Genomic DNA, 6,672 nt, shown 5'->3' on the forward strand with positions numbered 1-6,672 from the left:
GTCAAAGATATCATTCAGGAAGAGTGTAAACGGTCATTACAAAGAGAGAAGAGGAAGAAAAGACCAAAATGGATGTCAGAAGAAACTCTGAAGATGGCTAGAGTTAGTTTCAATTTTATTGGACCATAATTCTCAGTGGTTTGACAATTATAAGATGGTGATATTTTCCAGTTGTGTAATGGTACAATCAGCTTCCATTTTCTGATTCTACATAATTCATTTACAAAATACTTATTTTGATATATGACCTGTTGTGGTTTTTGTTTTGTTTTGTTTTGTTTTTCAAACCAACTATATCTTTACATTAGAAGTGTTTGTAGTACTATTTAATCTTCGGAAAAATATTATGAGAGAGAGAAATGTGACTCCTACTTATATGAGTGAAAATGGAAGCATTAAAGATTATGTGATTTGTTTAAGGACATACAGTCAGAAATGTCAGAGTTGGGATCTGATCCAAGTCAATCCAACTTGAAGGTTTTGCCCTAGATTTTTTTTCCACACATGCATTCATGTTAACCAGAATTATTTATATGATAAACTCTGGGTGCATGAATAATGCCAATTTTACCTAAAACCTCTTTATGGGAAACCTGCAGGAATTCACTGTCTGCAGGGATGTTAGAGGCAAATTTCTTTTTTACATTAATTCCTGGAAGAATAATTCAGAGGACCTCAATTTTTTGGTGGAAAGAAGTTAATTTCACGTTTCCCTGATAGATATAGAAAAAATGCCAACTGAAATGAAGAGAAAGTAAAACTCAGACAAAATGAAATATCAGCTACATTCTACTTTTTCCAGGTCTTTGGAGAATATAAATTTCATGTGAGAAGTATTTAGCTTTCTTTATCTTTTAGAAATAAGGAAGCAGTGCCTGAACTATGTATTTGTGACTCCTTTATTTCTATGTAGACCACCAGTTCAGACTTCAACAAGTAAGAGACTCAAGTACCCATGATACAGCTATTTCAGGGACAGTGACTATTCTAAAGCCTAGCCAGGCAGATGATGCTAATATGATCATTATTCAGTCACTGTGAACCCTGAGCTAGAAGAAGGTTAAATGACTCCTCTATGCTCATCATTTCCAAGATCTCCTGGCTCTTATTCAATACCCTGGCATTGTCTCTTCCATAGTCCAATAATAATCCCTCAATTATGATACTGCCTATGGAATTATTTCTTCAAAACTGAAGAGCATGTTTTATTTCATTTTTAACCTCATAGCAACTCTATGGAATAAATAAACAAAATGTTATCTAATTTTTCTCATTGTAAAATATGACTTTGAGAGAGACAATTTATTTGCCCTTAGTCATAAAGTCAAGCCAGGTCTTCTGATTCTTACTCCAGTGAGATTTCTACTACATTAGCTTCCTATATACCACTTTCTTCCTGGAATATAGATTTTTAGAAGCTATTTTGGAGGTCTTAGAATTTAGGAATTTTATCTAATCTATTTGGGTCTTCTTAAATAGCACAAGACCCAAGATCCATTTATCAAGGCTAGAGAAGTCCATAAACAGAGTTCTAAGCTTGAGAGACTAGAGAAAGTCAGGATGATTATATAAGCATTTAACATCCAGCAGTCTGAATTGAAGGCAAGTGCGAAGTATAAGTTATGATTGCATCAGCAGGTTTAGATAGAATCCCAACCACAGTGACTCATCCAAATATGTATTTCTTTATCTTATGTAACAAATAAAATGGAAATTTGAAGTACAGTGACCTCCTAAACACCTGAGGCTCCCAGATTACTCCTTAGTTTTCTGCTCTTTCATCTTCAACATGTAGCTTTTGTTTCCATGTCCACAATGAGGCTACTCAAAATGCAGACATGGTATGCACTATCTGAGAAGGAATAATTTGCTAAGAAAACACAGGATATCAGGTGTGATCTCTTTTAAAGAACATTTCCAGAAATCTCTCCCTGCCTCTGCAACATTTGGTTACATTTCACTGGCCAAAAAATATGTCACTTGATAATTCCTGGTTGCAAGCAAGTTGGAGAAATGGGTTGTGGGTTTTTTGGTTTGTTCATTTTTTTTTTATCTTTGAGCTCATTGTATTGATATCTTAAAACAAAAACAGGCTCTGGAAATATGTCCACATTCTAACAAGAAACAGAAGCCATATCCAATTTAAAATATTAAGACAGTAAGTGGACTATATACAACAGTCCTTGACCTTTTGCGGCAAGTGCTTCAGGTTTTCTTCAGTTTCAGGAAGCAAGGTTTGGTCATAAGCATATCTTAGGTTGTTAATGAATCTTCCTCCAATCTTGATGCTACACTCCGTCCCATAAAGTCCTGCTTCCCAAATGATCTGCTTTCCAAATGATTGAAAAGGTATGGAGAAAGGATGCATCCCTGACACACTCCTTTCCTGATTTTGAACCATGCAGTGTTTATTTGCTTTGTTCTGAGGTCTGATTCTTGGTTCAAGTATAGATTCCATATAAACACAATCAAGTGTTCTGAGATTCCCATTTTCCTCAAAGTCAGCCACAATTTATTGTGATTCACACAGTCAAATGCCTTTTCATAGTCAATCAAACACAGATAGACATTCTTCTGGTACTACTTTCTGCCAAGATCCATTTGACATTGGCGATAATGTCCCTAGTGCCATCATCTCTTCTAAACCCAGCTTGTATATCTAGTAGTTCTCTGTCAATGTACTGTTATTTTCTAGATAATCTTCAGCAGGATTTTGCTTGTGTGTGATATTAGTGATAGTTTGATAATTTCCACACTCTGTCGGGTCTTTTTTTTTCAAAATAGGAATAAATATAGATCTCTTCAAGTCAATTGGCCAAGTAGTTGTCCTCCAGATTTCTTGGCACAATTTGGTAAGCACATGCAGGGAAGCATCTGTTTGCCGAAATATGTCAATTGGTATTCCATCAACCTGGGGCTTAATTTTTTACCAAGTCCTTTGGATCAAGAAGACAGAGATTCTCACCACTGTGCCAATCGGCATCACCATGATAGATGGAGAAGAGATTAAAGTTGTTAGCAATTATAGGTTGCTCAGATCAACAAATAATGCTCTTAGCATCAGCAGTGAGGAAATCAAAAGACACATTGCATTGGGAAAATCTGCTGTCATGAACCTCTCCAGAGTGTTAAAGAGCAACAATGTCAGTCTAGATAAAGGGGTGCCTAATCCAGGCCATGGTCTTCTCAATTATTTGCTGTGCTTCAAAGAGTAGGACAATGACTAAGGGTGGCAGAAGAATAGATACCTTCGAGTGTCTTGAACATACCATGGATTGCCAAGAAAACAAATAATTCTATATTAGAGAGGGTCAAACCAAGCCTCTCTTTAGAAGCTAGGATTTTGAAACTCTGTCTCTCTTACTTTGGGTTTGTGGCCAGGAGAGATTGATCCTTGGAGAAGGACATCATGCCTGGAAGAGTGGATGGAGAGAGCAGAAGAGGAAGACCCAGGATGAGATGGATTGATAGGGCAATAGTGATTGGTGTGTCAGAATTAGTGACACTGGTGCCAGATAGAGAAGGGTTCAGAGCTGCTGTACATAGCGTGGCTATACATCATAGATGACTCAATGGCACATAACAACAATAATATACTTTGACAGATTTGGAAGCAGGAGTGGCATCCACTTCCCAAATAACATACCTCCAGAAACTCTGAACTTTGATAGATGTTGATAATTGTAGAGGGGCTTCAGTCATTTTGTTCATAGGGTTGCTATGAGTCATGCTCAACTCAAAGGCAATCAACAACAGCAACATATACAACAGTGCAGGTAGGTGTAGGATATTTTCAATGATTAATACAGTAACCAGAGACTAAAAAAAAAAAAAAAGCTGCTACCGTCCTTAGACCTAAAGTGATTATAGGAAATAGGAAAAGCAGAGACAACAAAGACTAGTTTGAAAAGGGTAATTATTTTTGGTCACAAACATCACAGGCAACTCCTGGGACATTTGAACACGTAATTGGTGACTATACTTTTAGTACTCACTCTGATAATTTTTCAGGGCTCCCTATTGGCCAAAACAAACAAAAGTCAGAGCGAAAGTGAACCTCTTGATATATTATACTCGAGATAAATATGCAGCAGGATATAAAAGGGTAAAAGAAAGTACCTGTAATGAATCATATCTAATATCTAATATAATTCCTAAAGTAGAAGGAGAAAGTGGATATTGACTAAGCTATTAACAATGTCTCTTAAATATTGAGAGATACACGATTCAGTTGGGCACAGATCTGAAGAATCTTGGGTTCTAGATAGTATATACTGGAGCAGTTTGTAAATTAAACTGACTAATTTCTTGATTGTTTGATGTTATGAGTGCAGTGTTATAAGAACTGGTCTTGTGTTTCCTATTTCGTTTGCTAAAGGAGGTCACCGATATATTTCAGAATCCACTCTTAGTAACCAGAGATATGATTACTGTTGGCCGACTAGGAGCACTTGCAAAGGATGGAGATTTTCCATGAATAGTGCCTTAAAACAAGTGAGAAACTGGTCCAGAATTACCACACTTCTGTTCCAAATGGTATTCATTGGACTTCCTTGTATGTGTACAGATATTATCCTATTACTCACTATATTGTATTTCAAGATGGACCTAGAAGTGACTTTTTTAACTATGAAAGCTACCCCATTTCCCTCCACCTTTTCATCTCTGGAGTAATAGATTGTATGATAGTCTGACTCAAAATGCGCCGTGCCAGTCCGTCTCATCTCCACAATACCTAGTATGTCAATATTTATTTTTTTCCATCTTTTTTTCTATATTTTATTAATTTTCATAAACATTTACAGAGATTTTGGGTTTCCATTCATTCATTGTTGCACTATTCTCTCTACCCTCCTCCCAGTTTGTTCTTGTCCAAATGCCACAGTGCTTGTCAAAGCCAGTTCTGATTAATCTTCTTTGTCAGTGTGTCCTTTGCCATTCCCTATCACTCCTCCCTGAGAGAGACTTAGTATGTCAATATTTATGTATCCCATTTCTTCCTTAACAATATCTAATTTTCCTACATTCATGATTCTCATATTCCATGTTCCAATCACTAGTGTCTGCTTACAACTGTTCTTCTTCCTTTGTATTTCCATACTTGAAAGCTCCTCCACAGTTGTCCTGTTATTCTACATGTGTTCTGTTGTACATAGGGTTTTCAGAGGCCTACTATTTAAGAAGTGGATGGCCAATCCTTCTTCCTAGTCTGTCTTAATATGAATGCTCCGATTTAGAGAAGTATCTGACAGACAGATATTTTACAGAAAAAGCACAGGAAAGATATTTTTCCTACTGTGAAATTAACCATTAGTTTCAATGTTGTCCCCGCCGTTGATACTAATGTCTTGACCCACTTATTTCCCTGCTCCACAACCCACCAGCATCCCTTTTCACTCCCATCTACTCCCTTCAACAACTATCTCTCATTGTCCAGCCCATGATCTGATAGCTTATATCTCAAGTTTTATGGGCTTCTGTGATTCCAGACACTTCAGGTACTGAAAATTTCTTATGCTGTGGCAAGTGTCTCTTGAGTTTTGTGGTAATGTTTCCAAGTGAGGGTGATGTGTCCTGTAGATCTGGAGTTTAGATTGTTTCCCAACAGTTTCTGGCTCCCGTTTACCTGAGGGGTGGGGGGGCTGTGATCCCCTTCTGTTTGCCCACTGTTTCCTTCTAAAAATTCCTAAACTGTGTTGCGCTTTCTGTGTGTTCCCAATGATCTGTCTGTGTTTCATTGATTATGCAAAGGCATTTGACTGTGTGGATCACAACAAACTGTGGCTGACTCTGAGAAGAATGGGAATCCCAGAACATTTAATCGTGCTAATGCGAAACTTATTCTTGAACCAGGAGGCAGGCATCAGAACAGAGCAAGGAAAAACAGCATGTTTCAAAATTGGGAAGAGTGTACACCAGGAATGTATCCTATCTCCGTAACTTTTCAACCTGTATGCAGAACAGATGATCCGGGAGGCTGGGCTCTATGAGGAGAACTGCAGCATCAGGATTGGTGGAAGATTCCTCAACAATCTGCACCATGCAGATTACACAACCTTGCTTACTAAAACTGAAGAGGACCTGAAATACTTGCTATAGAAGGTCAAGGACTGCAGCCTTCAATAAGGATTGAGGCTTAATATCAAGAGGACAAAGAGTCTCACCATTGGGCCAATTGGCAGCATCATGATAGATGGAGAAGAGATTGAGATTGTTCACAGCTTAATTTGCTTGGCTCCACAGTCAACACTCTCGGTACCAGCACCCAGGAAATAGAAAGACATACACGATGGGAAAGTCTGCTGTTAGGGACCTCTCCGGAGTACTGAATAGCAATGGTGCTGCTCCTTAGAGGCAAAGATTCTAAAGCTTCATCTGACATACTTTGGACATGTTGCAAGGAGGGACCAGTCCTTGGAGAAGGACATCATGCTTGGGAGGCTGGAGGGACAGCACAGGAGAGGAAGGCCCTCTATGAGGTGGATTGATTCAGTGACTGGAGTGATGAGGGTGGTGTGTCAGAGACAGGCCGGCACAGGACAGAACAGAGTTTAGGGCTATTGTACATAGGGTCACTATGAATCGCAGGTGACTCGATGACACATAACAACCACAATATTGTTCCAAAATTTCTTGTTCTTCTTTCTTTGATACTAAGCAACTCCTTTATTT

The sequence above is a fragment of the Elephantulus edwardii genome, unplaced genomic scaffold (assembly GCF_000299155.1).
Source record: "Elephantulus edwardii isolate Elephantulus edwardi_28Jun2011 unplaced genomic scaffold, EleEdw1.0 scaffold00195, whole genome shotgun sequence".
Lineage (NCBI taxonomy): Eukaryota > Metazoa > Chordata > Mammalia > Macroscelidea > Macroscelididae > Elephantulus > Elephantulus edwardii.